Raw genomic sequence first — 17,762 nt, 5'->3', positions numbered from 1 at the left:
AGTGAGCTGGAGAGCTAACCCCAGAAGAAGCTTGCAGGGCATCATCCCCTGTAATGACACACTGTATCTGTGTGACTTGACACGCTGAGTTCAAAGTAGTAGGGCGCAGTCGAAGTGCTTTGGGTTCAGGATATGACCTGTAAGGTTGTCCAGTATCAGCCTACAACCCTTCGCTTATCTCTTCTATCACTCCCATCTTTCTCTCTCTATTCTTCTTGCAACATTACCCAGAATCATGAATTACATTTATGTACACACTCTAGACAATGATAACATGTAAAGGTCTGATTGTAAATATAACAACCACCATTTGGTGTTTATATGAAACATTACAGGCTGGGAACAGGTAGTAAAAGAGGGGAAGGAGATGTAAAAGAAATAGAGACATAAAGGGAATGAAACACAAAGTCCACAACTGTAAACAATAAAAGAATATAGAAACCACAAATTCCTAGAGCTATTTAACACAGTGATCTTTCAAGACGCGTGCACACACTCACGCACAAATGTCATGCTGGCACTAGACAGCACAAGTGTCTGTACATTCACACCTCTGTGCAACATTTACACTCCAGCACACAGTGTCTGCACGTGAGCAGTCTGGGCTACAGGGTGACAGTATAGTCAGACATGAGGATGAGGAAGCTGCTGTGAGGAGTCAGTAAAGCTCGCTTTGTAAAGACTTCAGTCTGTACAAGGCTTGGACTAATTTCTGGGACATCCCTTTGACAGGGGCTTTCTGGGCCGGCATATTTTTTAAATCCTGCCGTAGGGATTGAAATTCCTGAAAATGTCTTAAAACCTCTTCAGTGAACTTGTTAATTTAGAAGTTAATCAATGGTTAACAAAGCAATAGCAAGAGGAACAAACTGATTGACTTCCTCTGTTTTAGTGCTGCATCTGCGCAGCTCATTATAACTGTAGTTGTGGTTGCTGTAGAAACTTGTACATCTCTCCTCTATAGGGGCCCAGATAGTTGAATGGTGCAGTGAAGTCACCGGGGGAGACTTTAACAAGCGGTTGCTCATTGTTGCCAGTTAAGCGCACACCCAGGTACAGCCGTCCCACTTCATTAGCCTGAGCAACTCCAAGCTCATTAAGCATCCTCACTGTGCCCATCTCATCACCATGACAACCACAGACATCCCGCATCATCACCATCGCTATGGAGATAAACAAAGCCACTTGATGAGACTGGGAGGGAGGGGGGGGGGGACTGACACAGAAAAAGAGGACAAGTAGAAGGAAGTGTTGAGGAGAGATGGGTGAAGAGAAAGACGAGAATGATGGGGTCCCATGGGTGTTGGAGATGAGGAGAGGGGTGCTGCCTTCTGCTGCCTTCTATTTATAATCCTGCAGTCAAGAATATTTCCAACAGTCAGTGAGTTTGTGTGTCTATGTGCGTGTGTGTGTTTGCAGCATCACACCCAGACAAACTCCATGCACTCCTGCTGCCATGACAACCCTCGCCCTCGGATCTGGACCCAGACAATGCCACCTGAGACAACTGGCGCCATGGCGACAGGCTCATCTTCCCCATCACTTTTTTTCAAAAAAAGAAAAAAAAAAAATTTAATCGAGGCAATGTTTCACCAAAAAAAATCCTGCACTTTAGACTGAAGACTGGACTTCCACCATCACTGCAAGAGTAATCTGAACCGTCTCCTTGCTGAGAATTAAACCTGGTGTTCAAAATATAGCGTTAAAAGTTATTATTGCAGCATTATTAGGTTACAAGTGTGTATGATCTACGTGTCATGACAGTGAAATGTGTTTATCATGATGCTGAATCTGTCAAAACATCCTTCATATACCGTACAGCAACACAGTGGTATAAAATCATCTTCCTTTGAACTATCAAGCAGCTAGTCATTTAACTTTATATCCACACTTGTTACTCATTTGTCAGCCGACCCCTCCCCTCTCATCAAAACAGCCCCCACCCGTGGTGCGAAGCATCGATCTCTTCCTTCCTATTTAATCCCCTCCTCCTCGTCTGCGCTTTCCCTCCGTTCGTTTCCATGGCAATGCCGTCTGCATTGCACCAAGAGCCCCGGCCTGCGTGTTCACTCATAAGCCTTTTCACTCGCATTGTCCTCTCCACGAGTCCGACTACTTAATCAGCCACCACTTCTTTTTCCCTCTCTGTCTTAAATTGTATCTCCCAACACTTCTCTTTGTTTTTATTGGTGCTCTTTATCTCCAGCTCTTTGTTTGCTTGCTATCCTTTTTCTGATCCTTGCTCCCACCCCTTTTTCCTACACAAACATACACTCCTTGTGCACTGAACCCTTTATTGTATTTATCTGCCTTTTCAAATCACTCTCACTTTTATTCTGCCTTTTCTGGAAGTTCACCAGTCTTTTGGCTTCCGTCCATCTTTATCACAAAACTCCAATCTCCTTTTCCCGCTCCATCCCATCTGAATAATTTAGCATATTTTCTCTCTCCCTCTAGTGAACTTTGTTATACAATTTTGACATCAAATACACAAACATCCTGGAAGAGGTAATTAGAGGTAGTCTGACATACATGTGGTTTGAGTAGTGTTGAACAGCTTAAATAACAACATTACATAAGATGTTGTGCTTTACTGTGCTAAAAGGGGGGGTTCTTGGTCTATATATGTGTGCCACAAGGCTGTTAAAGTGTCTCATGTTGGCTTCACTATGATGAGTAATACCTCGTCCCTGAGGACATGAATCTCACAGAAATGTGCGGCCCAGGGCATAAAACGCACATTCTAAACTTTCTTTGTGTGCGCAAAAAGCTAGGTATTCATTGAAGCTACTTATGCAAGCCACATGTTTGATAGTCATGATAAGGCAAGTCACAGGGAAGAAGATCAGGATGGAAGAGAGACAGAAATGATGGGGATGAGGAGAATTAATAGCTTCAGTGGAGAGAATTAATAGCAGAGGGAAATAAAGAAAGGTGGGATTACTAAAAACGCCAACAATGCAGAAAAGAGCCACACACAGTAACTGCACGCACACTCACACATGATATATAGCCTCTGAGTGCGTGAGTGTGTGTGTGTGTGTGTGTGTGTGTCTGTGTGTCTATGTGTGTGCTCAGTGGATCATTAAAGCCGCTCTGACATTTGGAGAGAACACGGATGAAGCCGTTCTCATTATATGCTGTAATATAGAATGCTGTTTTTAGACTCCCTGGCTGCGCCGACATGCCTATTGGATGCACCGGTGACGGCAACGATCCACCATGCATAGCAACAGTAACCAAGCATGGGTGTTGGAGATGAAAGATCTGTTGAGGTATGTTCTCTGTCGGACCCCTGCTAAATTTGGAAAAGAGGGAGATTCAAGGTAGAGAGTAAAAAACAAAACAAAACAGAGGTTATATATAGATGGATCTGTGATTCAGAGTCATAGTCATGTATCATACAGTTACATAAGATTATATAAAGAATAAAGATAGATACTAAAATAAACTTATCGTTCTTATCGTATCGCAACTGAGGACAGTTTTATACAACTGTCAGCCTACAAATGTCAGTAAGTACTCTATTCTATAAATGAAAAATATGTCAGTGGAGTTTAAATGGTTTTATCCTCCAGGAAATCCTCCTCCTGGTTAAAACACAATATAAACCTGTAATACATTTGTTATATTTGCCTCCCTGGAAAAAGCTGGCCTGGCTCTGTCCAACAGTTACAAAATCCGCCTAACAGTACCTCTAAAGCTCACTTATTTACACTTCAAGTTTCATTTGTTAGTTCTTAATAAAAACAAAGTTTACAGGGGGTTATGTGCCTAACTATTTCGTCGAGAGCAATAACTTCCTGGATCCTCCACTGGTTGCCTGGCAACTGTTCCCATCAATCTTCTCATCTAACTCTCAGCAAGAAAGTGAATACGTATATTTTCCAAAATGTCAAACTATTCATTTAATGAATATGATGTGGATCTCCATGTATGTCGCTTGCAGTTGCTCACGTTTGTGTGTATTCAATCATATGGTTGTGTTATTTGCATGGCGGCATTAATACACAGCATGTACTAAATCCTGTTCTCTCCTATTCTTGTTAAATCCTGTTCTCCTTTCTAAGTCAGTAATTCAGCTCTAACAGAGCATGCAGGAATAAATGTGACAGAGAGTTAAGTGTAGCCTAGTGTACTAAGTGTTATTCTGTCTTTAGTGGTAATGCATTGGGAGTTAAAACAAATCTCCTGTGTTGTCTCTGTGTGTATGTATACTGTCAGTGTGTGTGTGTGAATCACATTAACAGCTCAGGCAGGGATGTAAGGGAGTGGCCAATAAGAAGCGATTAGCCTTTTCTGAGCACCATGTTGCATAGGAAATGATTTCTTGAAATCTAAAACCTTCATGTATGGCAGGATGTCTGTCAGTGAGTTAATATGCCACACCGGCTCCTGTCTAATGACAATTAATTACAATGAGGAAAAGAGTAATCTAATTCAGATGTAATTTCCTCTTGATTACTCAACTCTGTGGCTGATGGGCAAACGATTTATAGGAAAGGAGCAGATAAGAAAAAAAAACAGATGACATTAGACTGCTAGGAACTGACAAAAGTTTGAATTATTTCACAAAACCTTCAGTGTTAAGCACTTAACGCAATTTTACACTAATAAAACCAGTGAGACAAAGGGCGAATAGAATATCTGGTACATTTACAAAAAAAATATTACTTATCATGTATTAAAGGTTCAATGTGTAAGAATTGGCCAGAATTTCAGTTTAAAACATTCCAAAATTAATTAAAATAATCAACAGAATGTTAAAAAATAACAGTTTTGACATTATGTCAAAGACATATATGTATTGTGTTGCAGAGATATACTGAAGTCAGCATGCTAAACAGCTAGCCCCGGCCCCATCCGGCCTGTACTGTCTCATAATATCACTTTGTACCTCAGGGGTGATAGTGAGTCACTGTGGTGTCCAGTCTGCCCTCAGTCCAACATGAGAGGATGAAGAAGTAGCGCTGCCCCAAGCCACCAGCAGTAATGGCAGAACCAGGCTGAATGTGGTGGAAATTTTTGCTGTAGGACTGTTAATATTTCACTTTATTAAGTTTTAATATTTCTTCAGGCGGGAAAGTAACAAGTAGATTGCCAATATGTGGTCAGTTTATCCAAATAACGGCTATGTGGAAAGTTGCACCGACATTGTCAGAGTAGTCGGCTGCTGCTGTGTAAGCTGGCTGGGTAAGACATCAGCTGGTCATGTCAGCTGATCCGATGAACTGCACTGAGTTGCACCAGCTATGTGTAAGCTGGCCGTCGTAGCACATCGTAGTAAGCTGGATCGATATTGAAATATGATATCAATAAATTAGGTCTCTACTGGATTATGGTGTTGTAAAATAACCCGTAATTAATGAAAAAATTAGGCTGTGTGGCAGAAAAACTGCTGTTTTACCATTAGTTAGTTCTGTGACATTTTATGATTTACACCTACCCTAAGGGCATTTGTGTAACTATTTAGTTGTTAGAGTTATGCTGTAACTTATCTCCGTGGTGCAACCGCTTTCTGATCTGCGTAGCTCTTTTTTCTTTTTACCACTGGCTCTAATATCTCCATAGTATTTTGATATCTTACACCATAGCACAGATTCACTGTAAACAGTAATCTTTACACTATATTCAGTGAGTGATAATGGTGGTGGCGTGATGCATTTGTGGGGAAGGGTGTGGGGGATATTGTTGGATCAGGTGGCCAATTCTAACACATTGAACCTTTAAGTCTTAAAATCAAAATTCTGTCAGTCAAATTAGATATTTCCAATTCTTTCTTATACATTTTCACTGTGTTTTCAAGTCATGGTGGTAGTATCTTCAATTAAAGCAGAATAATGAACGTAGGTTGAGAAAATTCCCCAGACAAATTGAGTTGCATTGAGCAGAAAGGAAATTATCATACCGGCTTGCAGATTTTTTGCACTCAGGCTCAGTCTCAAAACTAGGCTACATCTCTTGTTCAGTGTTTCCTGCAGTACAGCAGCAGTCTCCCTGTGCCATGAAACAGATTTAGATTTAGAAATCAGCCTGCGTGTATGTTCAAATTGGCTGAGAGGGAACTGATCTCCCGTCCACCTTTTCTACTGAGGCACCAGACGACAGGCAGGCAGCAGGCTTGTGTACGTTCTGTCTAAGTGTGTGTTTACAGCACTCCGTGACGAGAGGAGTGGTAATGACACCCTGATTATAGCTCTTGTACACTCAGACATACACACGCACGCAAACACATACAACATGATGACTCACCTCACACACTTTTTAGATCTGTGACAGGCATTGCAACTTTGTGCCTGCCAAGGCCTTGCTGGGGGGCCACTAAGTGCTCTTGCTCATTTTCGACCCCGGTTGCTAAATCTGAGAGCAGGTTGCCAAATCAGCTAAAAGCCCCCCGACATACATGGGAAATAATATCTCGGCTGGCTCTGCTGTGTAAAAAAACCCTGACATTATGTAGAATACAAAGAAGAAGAAAAAGCAGTTTCATGTTTTTTCACAAACAGAGCTCTAGCTTTTCATTGAGAGCTGCATTGTTGTTAAACATTAAACATTTTTGGAAATCCACTTGTTCGCCCTCTTGCCGAGAGATGGTTGCAAAGATTGAAACCACTCTCATGTCAGTGCATTAATATGAAGCTACAGTCAGAAGCCAGTAAGCTCGGCTGAGCACAAAGACTGGAGGCAGGGGAAAACAGCTAGCTTTGCTCTAACCGAAGGGAACATCTCCTTTTATGCATTACATTTTGTGTTTTTAATCTGTGTAAAAGTGACTTGTTGTGCTTTTGCAGGGAGTTATGTGCAGGACTGTTTCTTGGCAGGATGCAGTAAAGGTCTTGTCACACCAGAATGTTGCAAAATCAATTTTATCTGGTCTTCTTCAAACAATATTTGGTCTTAGAAATTCGGTGACATAGTGACTACTTGCAGGGCTAGTTGGTGACCTACAGTAGCTGGTGCGCTAACATGCTAGCCGGACATGAATTGTTAGTTCTAGTCAGTCAAAAAAGCTCACTGACCTTCTTTTTATTTTCTCTTTACTGTATAATTGAATCTCCTGGCATCTTGTTCTTGGGATTGTACATCATTTCATTCAGCGAAGGGTTTTATTGAGGTAGAAAAAAAGCTGTTGCAAATGGACAACAAGTTCAGGCCGTTTATTCAAAAGATATATTTGTACCATCAACTCCTGTGTCATAACTGTCTGTAAACCATTACTCTTTTGTGGAACAGTTTATACTACGGAAGCTTTAGAGCTGAGCTTTAGAGGTGCTGGTAGGTGCTTTGTTACCTTTGGACAGAGCCAGGCTAACTGTTTCCCTGTTTCTAGTGTTTGTGCTAAGCTAAGCCAAGTGGCTGCTCATACAGGCATGAGACTGATATCAATCCTTTCATCTAACTTCTGGCAAGAGAGCAAGTGTCTCTTTCCAACAACTATTTCTTTAAATATAAAATTTGCATCAGATTGCAGTTGCAGTGCAGATAAGTTCACATTTGGTTCAGAGTCAGTGTTTTACACGCAGGAGCCAGTCATGGCCACACAAACACAAACACGCACACACACACACACACACACACACACACACACACACACACACACACACACACACACACACACACAGTAACAGGAATACAGGAAAGACACATCATCAGCTGAATGGTTCACCGATCTATCTGGCTAAGAATAGAGCATGGAACATGGAGGAGTTGGTGAGTGAGATTGAGAAAACATGATAGACACTCGCAGTGAGAGTGAGATCAAAAGAGATGAAGATGAAGGAAGGAGAGATACAGGAGGGAAAATTAAGATGTCAGTGAGCTGGGGGGGGGGAAACTCAAAGAGGGTGATGAGGGAGAACGGTAAGTGGAGATATGAGAAACAGACAGGGAGAGAAAGTGATCACTGGTCAGCTTAGATGGTGTTTGGTAGCCTCTAAATGCACCGGTGGGGAACAGAAAGCTTTTAGAGATGTGAGTAAGGTTTCAGTTTGCATGTGTCAGGAGAGCCAGTGACTCAATACTCTTCAAAAGAAAAATGAGGTAGTGGTGCTGGAGGTGGGGGAAAGGACACAACAGAGTAGCAGGCCTTCCTGAAATAGCAGCTCAAAAGACACAAGGAGGTTTTTTTTGATAAGTCATATCATGTGTAGTCATCCTATGACATAGTACTACCATAGTTCAGATATATCAGTAAACATCTTCCATTGTTATTATTTAAACACTGCACAGGTTTTTATTCACAAGCCTTTCTTGAGTTGTCTTCATACAGTATGAGAGATATTCTTTTGAGGGGCATATTTTCCCCTCAAAGGATCTGATAACCATAAGCTTTCCAAAATTTCTCTGCCAAAATTCCTTGAGTGTGTTTACTAACTGTGACTCAGAAACAGAGCTAGAAGTAGGGAACGAGTGAGTCACCCCGAAAACACCCTGAGGATCGAAATGCCAGGTCTACTCTCTGGTCCACTGTAATACAGTCTAAAAGAGACATGTTGAGGCTGACTCTCTTTAACCATTGGACGTACTAGTGTGACCTTTTGTTGCGTTATTGCTGGGATTCCTTTCTCTTACCAAAAAAACCCTAATCGCTTTTTTATGTGTAGTGTGAATAAATGTAAATAAAAATTGTAATATTGTGAAAATAATACAAGAAAAAAAGCTGGAATTTAATCAAAGCCTTTCATCATTAGAATGGTATATAAATTAATATATATGAACAAGGGGAAAAAACGCAGACACATGGCATGAAATTGACATTTGACTTATTTTTGAATAGAAACAGAAACCACCCCAAAAAGTTATCCAAACTTATCTCCCTTGTGCATCACATCAGCCCAATCTGTCCGGCAGAGCTATCTCAGTGTGGACGGAGTGCAATGACCACAGTGCAACTATTTAGGTCACTACAAAGACTAGTTCAGCCAAACTGATGAAAGTGGAGCGTTAACTAAATATTAACATGCAACAGTTAAAGATAAACAGTATGAGCACTGCTCATATCTTATGAATAGCGACCAGAAAATTGCGGGCTAACATTAGCTAAAGACAGAAATGTCTAAAACAACACATCCTTCTGGAAAAAATCATAATGAGCACTTTTCTAAATGCTAACAAGTACTGCCAACTACAATTTGTGAGCACAATTTACTAGCAGGCTGTAAGCTAACAATAACAATAATAATGTTAACAACATAAGATAAGCAGTGGTAAAAAATGACTGTGAAAGTATCAAAAACATTAGCTAACGAACCAAACATGGATGAAACTGACTAATGTTAGCAACACAAAATTGCACACTTATTGCGCATAAGCTAAGTAACTGTGTGTCATGAAGATAGCACAGCAACATCCACACGAATAATGTGAGTTTCCCTTTAAGTTGTAATAGACTTTGTTACGTTCTGGCAATATATGCCATATAAAATCTGCTTGTCTCTAACTGGCTAGCTAAGGCTAACTAAAGCTACAATAGCCGTGTCATGATTCATGTTGTAAGCATATTCCAAGACCTTTTTGGAAGAGTTTCTGTAGTGAAAGCCTCATATCTTCAGTATGTCTGTTCTACATAGAGAAATAAAGCTTGCAAACATCTAATTTTTTTTACGTGATGTTTGTTGACATAAATTAAGTCATGCTACATATGTTTGTGATACTGAGTGAAGGACCAGTGTAATTTCCCTGAAACACATAGAAGACTGAGTCAGAAGTGTGGGTGGGAAATTGGTTTCTTAACATTACTGGCAACAAAGCCCCTTCACATATCTTTACTCTTAGGCTGGAGCTACACCTCAAAATTATTTGTTGGACAGTAATACATCCAGAAATGTATTTGCTGTGGGTCTCATAACTGAGTTGGAATCAATTTAATAAGCAAACTAAGAAGTATTATCTTCCTGTGTCAGATATTTACGGTCTACCTTTCCTTCTCTGTCTCTGCTCCTTTTCTGTCTCTCTGGTGTACTTCCAGTATTATCTACAAACACCACAGAAAGAAACCATGCAGAAGAAAGATACATTTTAAGGAATTGAAAAGCGAGTTTGAGAGAAAACGAGGATGGGTGTTGAGTGGGTTGAGAGAGCTAAATGGAGCAGAAAAGAGTGAGGTGATGAGTGTGAATGTGCACCAGCCAAACACACACACACACACACACACATAGCACACATGCACGTATATAAGCTGGGAGGGGACTCGGGGTGGAAGCCTTACACTGGGACGCTCACCAAAAACACACACACATCCATGCCTGGTTTCCTTTAATCTAACTCTCCTGTGCACTGCATCTCATCAGTGGCGCTTGTTTCTCGGCAAGCCGCGTCCCTCCGTACAGACTGACAGTGTACAGGGAGACACTCTGCTGGCACTGTTTTCACAGTCATGGATAAACCTGCTCAGGAGATAAGACTGTGTTCAAGGGAGGAGTGACTCACCCATTAAACCGAAAGAAACCGCGCGTGTGTGTGTGTGCGTGAGTGTGTGAGTGTGAGAGTGTTCTCTCCTCATCGATACTAATAATAGCAGGTAATAAATACAACACAGACAGAACCAAAATGCCATCCCCAACACTTGCCTGTTACAAAACCTAGAATAATGAGGCTATAAATGGAAAAAAAAGATGAGGACAACTGAGATACATTATGGAATAAAAACATACAGTACACCTAGGTGTATCAGACAAGCATCTCTATATAAGATCACCTTATAAAACAACACCTGTTTTGTGACAATGTACTGCACATTTATACAACATCTCTTTATACAACTTTATGTTATCACCATAAAGGAACCTTATCTGTATTTTTTATCAGTGTTCAAGTTTATTAAGTTTGTCCTTCATCCTACACCTCTATGCTTTAATGCTGTATTTAACCTAAATTTAAAATGCCTATTCTGATACTTATATTTGGCAGAGACATGTCAGTTCGATAATTATAACGTTAGCTACGGGTCTACACAGTTATGCTTCCAAAATGGTAAACATTTTTGTTTGGATACACCAGGGGGCATAATTAGATGTCATCCATTAACACTACTGCCACTGTCAGAGGTCTCAGCTGCTGCTGGAAAATGTTGACAAGCTTAAAGTCTTGAAAAAATGTCCTTGCCCTACTTTAGAAATCTCGATTCACTCCCTATGATGATGTTTAGATTGGAGTTTGTGGCTAATTGATGTGCGGAGAGTGTTACTGCGACTGAGTTCAGACATTTGCTCTTGTTCATTCTGTATTCTGCACTAAAACCAATTGTGTACACGTTGTTTATTTTCTTGTTAGCAGTACTGATTACACTGAAATTTGAACCCTGTGTCGTTTATCATGTGAGCTGATTATATTGATACACCCCTAATGACAACTACTGTAAAAGGCTGGACCATCAGACTGTGATCAAGATTTTTTTTTAATAGCTTTATTTCCCCATGTAGTTTGGTAAAGGCACAGGGCACACAACACAAAAGGAATTGCCATGCAAAAAATATACACTCCATGTCAATCAAAAACTCTGTCAAGATGTATCAACATCTCTGTCCACAGTCTTTGTATTACCTAAACAAATAACCAAACAAAAGCAGCCTGTACCCTCTCACCCCCTATACCCTATACCACTTGGCTGCAAAGAGAAAAAGAAAAGAAAAAACAAAAATAAACAAAAAACTAGAGATATCAAGCTTACCACATAATCTATTTGTACACACATATTAAATATACTCTACATAGCATATGTCTACTGTTGCAGAGTATACAGGATCTCAAAATCCGCAGTCCAGTCACCCAGATGGAAAAACAGATGGTTAAAGAAACTGTACCCTCCTCCCCTCCTTTGCCCTCCAAATCTGTTTACCACCAAAAACTTGAAGTAGTTTGAGCTCAAGTGGCCTTCATCACTGCCTGAATAGATTCTATTTTATCCTCCTGTGCCCAGGCACAAGAAGCTTCAAATGATAACACTAATGTTTCCATTGAAATATGTTAGGTTTGTGGGAAGGTTTCTATCTCATAACCAGGATTTATTTTGCTGCTGTTAAGCCTGCAAACAAAACTCTCTCCTTACGTACAGGTAGGGTTATGGTTGAATAAGCATTCAATAACATGATTTATGGGAGACAGAGTACAGAACTATCCAGTATGGCAAAGAGGATGGAGGCAACCTTCGTCCAAAACAAGTGCACGTTTGGGCAATTATACTAATGTAAGTTTTTGGAGTGCATAAGGGGTGTAAAAGGTTTTGAGTAATTCTTAATTGGCATCTCTTTCTTGGTGTTAAGTAAAATTTTTGAATTAACTTACGGTGCAATAATTGGTTATTATAATAGCAAGAAGAAAGTGTCATATTGTTACATAATCTGTGCCTGTGATCAAGCTGAAGTTGTCAAGAGCTTTCATATCCGAGCAGAGATAAGAGCTTCATTCTTAAAAATAAAAATTGATTCTTCTTTTAAAATAGTTATAGCACATCTATTTTTCGGAAGAATCAAAACTAGCCGTTTTTGGCAGTTTGGAAATGATGTCGAAATGCGGTCATTTTGAAAATAACAAGCAATTCTTGCTTGGACAAGTCTACAAAAACACCTCTTTGCTTGCATAAGAGCTTACTGGGATAGATTCTACTGATAGCCGTAAATTGACTGGATCCAATTCACAAACTGGAGCACGGCTAGAACATACCCTGCAGAAAGTCTCACACAATAACAGCACCATAACAACATTACCTCCTAATAGCGCTTTAATGGTGAGATGTTGACATATTGCCCAACTGTCTTTGTACACTTTGTCTTTTTTACATCTTTGTGTCTTGATCAGCCGCCTCTGCGTTCAGTCACTTTCTAAATTTCTCTCCATTCATTCGATTAAGTCCTCCCTACAGATTTTATTATTTAGGGTAGAGTTCTCTCTACATTCTGCCAGTACAAACCTAACCAACACACAGATTTTTAGTTAGTAGATAGAGGGCTGATTACCATCTGATCATAAAAGATATAATAGTACAGTATGTTAAAAAGGGTGTAATAAATTTACAATAACGACTCAACTAAACTAAATAAAAACATCCAATAGATTTTGAGGGCTGCTTTGGGTCTTTGTTTTTCCCTCAAGCTTCACTTAGCAACCACCACAACGTGCAACAACAAGTGGTTATATATCAGTTATCAGGCATAAGACTAAGAATTTACTCCATTTATTTTTCCCATTTCTGAATCCAAATTCCCAATTTACCTCCCCTCTCGCAGTCACTCTGCCCAGGGGACCAATTCAGTCTGTGGTTTATTGGTTATTAGCTGACCAACTGAGCAAAGCAGAGGGCAGGCACCTGGGTCGACCCACCCCATCAGCCAATCAATGCATGTGTCACTTGGAACGTGGAGCACTGGCAGCTGACCAGATTGGGCCGTTAATGACCATCAGGAAGGAACACAGAAAGGACCCTAATCGAACTTGACCAACCGGGAAGAATTTTTGCCTGTCGCTCTGTTCGTCTGGCTGTGTGACCTCCTGTCAGCCTGTCTGTACGGGTCGCCCCTCTAATTATATGTACCCGTTTTTAGCCTCTAGCTGGTGTGAATTATGAGGTAGAGAAAACAACAGATTAGGGCAGATCCTCACTGGGTCATTCAGTTAACAGCCTTGTTTGTCTCCAGGCTCAACCTAGCTACGAAACGGCCAATTCTCAGTAGTGCGGTGACATAATCTCATTGTTGGGTGGATTGTACATGTAAAGAATTTACGTAAAGCATCTATCAAAGCACGTTCTAAATCTTCTGCTACCTCTTTCTTCTGCCAACATTTTGATAGCTGAGTACACTACTGTAGATGGCCAAAACACTCAATGAAATTCAGCCAAGCCAGACTGAATAATGTGACACTTACACCAATGGGTTGTCCAAAACTGAACAAACCTGAATGCCAAGTAAAAATTATTTCACTTAACCTCATGGACAAATAAAGAATAGCAGTACACAAATTGCCAATCGTTACACATTTTTAACAGTCTTGTTAAATCAATTAAAAGTAATAGTACTGGAACGTTCAATATTTATGCTCATTGATTGAAGTCAAACGTCATTAACTGATCAACTGGAACTCTTACATGGAGCCACAATGCTCAGTGAATCAATACAAGAGAAACAATACAAAATAGAGCCATGAATGGTTTAATTTCACTCTGAAAGGAATGATTACATTGTTTCCCAAATTTAAAATGGAAATGCACGTCTTCAGGAATAATACTTGACAGTCAATGAAAGAGTTAGGTTTGTGTTGGGGTTTGTGTGTTGTAATTTACCAACCACGATAAACCTACCTCCATTTCAAAGACTGTTGTGGTGAAAACAAGAGGCAAACTATCATGCAGGAGAGTGAGGTTGAGCTGAAGATGAAACCACTGTAGCAAGGAGAGATGCAGTGTGGATGGAAGAAGTGGGAGCGGTGCATGATACTGTGATTTTGTTCCAGGCGCGATGTGTTCCTCTGGCAGCTGAGAACATCTAAATTTAGACACACCCCTCGTCTCCCCTTCCTCTTCTCTACATCCTCAGCCCCTCCTAGCCTCCTCATCCACACTTTCCCCTCCATTGTGCTCTCCTCATCACCACGAACACAGACATGAAAGCCCCTGTGGTGAAACTATCGACAGCTCTCCCTGCGTCAGAAAAGTGTCAGCTGTGCCTGAGAGCGTCGAGCTTTGTGTGTGTGTGTGTGTGCAACATGTAGAGCAACAGCTGTCACAAACTGATGGATGCCAAAAACAGGTAATGATACAGGACTTAGGTGACTGTATGTGCATATGAATGATAGTGTGTGTTCCTGTGTACTCTGCCGGTTAGCCATATGGTGACTATGTCAGAGCTGGCATGGGAAACATGTATGAAGTACACTCGCACATTTTTTTTTTAATCACCTCTCTTTCTTTCATCCAAATTCCTCTGCCGTCCTCAGAAATGGCCAACTTTCTTCTCCCTTTTCTGTCACCATTTAATATCAATTTGTAGCTGCCACAGCTATGAGTAAAAGAGAAGTAAACCTGCCTGGTCTTGTTATATTTACTTCAATTGATAAGTGATGGTCCAGTGAAGAGGTTGTGCCATAGGGATTGAAATCATGTCGGAAGTTGATTTCAGTGAGACAAGCACAGAGCTTCTTTGTCTGATATCCAATCCAACTGAACAAATTTAGGATGGGCTATGGTAAAAGGATGGACATCTCGAACATCCCAGAACTAGGGCTGGGTGTGAGCACCAGTCAAAATGTCCCTGTAGCTGGGTTTCCATCCAAATGTATCGTAAATTTTAACAGAATTTTCAGAAAATCAGCAAAAGAAAATGCTAATTTATGCATGTTTCCATCCACTACTCCTATCCAAATATTAGGAGTTGATTCATTGAGATAAGCAGCAGGTGGCGCTAGTTCTCCAGTCAGGTGCCATTATACAACTGCAGAAGTAGAAGGCGCAACAAGATAAACAAGCACCGGTCAAACTTTAAACAGTGTTTAATAATGTGTGTGAGGCAGGAGGGCAGGAGTTGCTCAGCATGACATCCGTTAGCCAGAGAAGAAAAATAATAATAATGAAAGGAATGCAAACAGTGCGACAACATTTAAACGGACCAGAAGTCATTTCAAATAAACCTGTTTACATTTAACGTGGTTTATTTTCACATGAAGACGGTTTAAACAGCAGCGCCAACTTTCTGGAGGAGATCTGTCTGGGACTGTCTGCGGGAGGAAGAGATGCTGGCAGCCACAAAAACAACAGAAATTCTCTTCACATTTTGTCCTGTAGCTCTTTAACTCTCCAGCGGTCTGTTCCTGCAGTTATCAGCTGGTAAATCTTGTTTTAGAACGTGAAATCACGGTGTAACCAGAGCCGTTACTATCGGCAGAGCTGCTCCGATTCCACCACTATTTTTTAAATGTTATTTCTGTTTTGTAAATTCTATCTTGTTGTTACTATGTTGCTTTTTTGATATTTAATGCTTTAAATGTGAAGTGCTTTGTAACTTTTTCTGTTTTGAAAAGTGCTTTCAAGATAAATAAATCTTACATGAAGTTAAGTTTTGAATTTATTTTGACTTGAGTGATTTTGTTGTTAATGATGCTATATACATTTACAATCAAGAGCCACAATGAAAATAAGTCTTGGACTTTGTTGTGTCACCCTTGACATTTTTGTAGTTGCTTTTTATTTAGGGCAGCACCTAGCAATTACCAGTTATTACTCTGGTGATTATTTTTTCGATGAACTATTTAATCTGTAAAATGTCAGACAACAGAGAAAAATGCTCATCACATGTTCTCACAACCCAACGCCAAAGGTACTTCTTGTAGGTATCTACAAATGTCTTGTTTTGTCTGACCAACTGTCTAAAACTAACACAGTGGACAAAAAACAGCAAATATTCACATTTGAGAATCTAGAACGAGTGATTTTTTTAGCACTTCTGTTAAAAATCATTAAAACGATTAATAAATAATCAAAAATTTTGTAGAGAAACATGTTTCTATACACAAACTAAGGGACTGACTTATTTTGGAATCTGTACAAACATTCAGGTATCCTTATGGTACCCATATTGAAAAATTTCAAACAATACACTGCCTGCTACACAAAGCAGAAAGCAACAAGCCTCAGATCTGGTACTAAGACTGAACAATCTCACAGAATTAAACACACATACTGTACAGACACATAGCAAGCAGGCAAGCAGAAAGAAACATACAGACATGGACACACTGTTCTGAGAAAGTTACAGTTCAGTGTACTGGAATGGAAACAGAATGTGCCACGAGGATGTGGGGATGATGAACAACACGTTTATTGTTGAAAGACAGAAGAACGAAGAAAACATTTAACTGCATTGCCACGAGTTGCATCCCCCTGCCCCTCCTGGCCCTGCCTCTCAGCCTTTACCAAGCCTCGGTGTGTGACATGTTTACCCATTTCCCACCAGGAGTGAGTGGGTTTGTGTTCACCATCGAGGCGCAAAGTGAGAAACACTTTTGTTGCAGCTGCACAGTATCTGTAATTATGCCCCACAGGAGACATATTGGAGCACCGCTATCACTGCCATACAGCCACCATGAATACTAGCTGCTACCGCTGCAAAGCCACTTCAGAGTTCAACACGCAACGATGCTCACAAAAATGTTGCAGCCTTTTAAAAAGGACTCATTACAATGATAATACCACAAAAGGTAAAGCCACTGAGAGCTTGTTGAATAAGATATTATAAGTATTATAACTGAGGCAGCACCAAGTACCTTTTGGAGTGAATTATGCTAATGTTATTATCCATACACTAAAACAATCACTGCTCTGTTAGACCACTTTTAGCATCAGTTTAACAACTGCAAAGAAGAATGCAGGGAAGCAATTAATAATTCTAAAGTAATGTGGAAGATTTTGCAAACTCAAGCCAGGAAGGTAAAAATGATTAAACGTCTAACCTATTAAAATGCAATCTTCATTTGGATATGAATATGATTTGCAGCTTGAAACCCAAACCCATATTATAACAAAAGTTTGATATCCTCATACTTTGATGGCTATTAGAAAGATTAAGCAGACAAAGCGAAAAGAAGTTGAGAGGAGGCAAGTCAAGAGAAAGGGAATTAGGACACCAGGGAGGGAAACTGGAAGAGAATGAAAAGAGGGAAGAAAGAAAGGAAAAAGGGACAAAGTGAGTCTGAAGTAGTGCTGACCTAGATGAAACGGTGAGAATGGTGTAAAGGGAGGGTGAGAAAAGGAAAGGGGAAAAGGGGAAGGAAAGCAG

General features: G+C 40.3%; 1 protein-coding gene across 1 annotated transcript in view; it reads right to left on the bottom strand.

Moving 5' to 3' along the window:
* The window catches only part of rims3 (regulating synaptic membrane exocytosis 3), a 39,103-nt gene that overhangs the window by 9,278 nt on the left and 12,063 nt on the right, over positions 1–17,762 (bottom strand). The window lies entirely within an intron of this gene.

This window comes from Thunnus thynnus, chromosome 15, assembly GCF_963924715.1.
Source record: "Thunnus thynnus chromosome 15, fThuThy2.1, whole genome shotgun sequence".
NCBI classification, from domain to species: Eukaryota; Metazoa; Chordata; class Actinopteri; order Scombriformes; family Scombridae; genus Thunnus; species Thunnus thynnus.
Note: the sequence above shows the minus strand (reverse complement) of the source record. Positions and strands in the feature narration are given on the sequence as shown.